Below are 407 nucleotides of genomic sequence, written 5' to 3' on the forward strand. Positions count from 1 at the left end.
CAATTCACAGACCATATATATGGTGGAACATCCTCCTCTATGATGTCAATATAGAGCTGCCTTACCCTTAATGACTTGCACGTAGGCTCCATATAAATGAGGATTAGAAATGCATAATCATACTACAAGAAATCTCTGATTTAGATATTTTATTTTTAGAAAAGACTGAGCAGATCAGTTGTTTAATACTAAAAGCTGAAGCAAATCAGCAACTGCTTTAACAAATTAAATAGAACATAACGGATTTAAGAGTACAAAAATAAGTCTCCAAGCTGAGATATTACGTAGAATATAAAAATGTAAATCAAGAAAAAGCAACACTGGGGTGGTGGCGCAGTTGGCTAGCGCGTAGGTCTCATAGCTTCTGAGTAATCCTGAGGTCGAGAGTTCGAGCCTCTCTCACCCCA

At 37.3% G+C, this 407-nt stretch overlaps 1 non-coding gene across 1 annotated transcript; it reads left to right on the top strand.

Annotated features, from left to right (window-relative positions):
* The first annotated feature begins 322 nt into the window (after positions 1-322).
* Positions 323-407, top strand: TRNAM-CAU (transfer RNA methionine (anticodon CAU)). The gene is given in 2 exon segments: positions 323-360; positions 372-407. It is a non-coding gene; the product is annotated as a tRNA-Met (tRNA).

This window comes from Nicotiana tabacum, chromosome 4 (assembly GCF_000715075.1).
Source record: "Nicotiana tabacum cultivar K326 chromosome 4, ASM71507v2, whole genome shotgun sequence".
NCBI lineage: Eukaryota > Viridiplantae > Streptophyta > Magnoliopsida > Solanales > Solanaceae > Nicotiana > Nicotiana tabacum.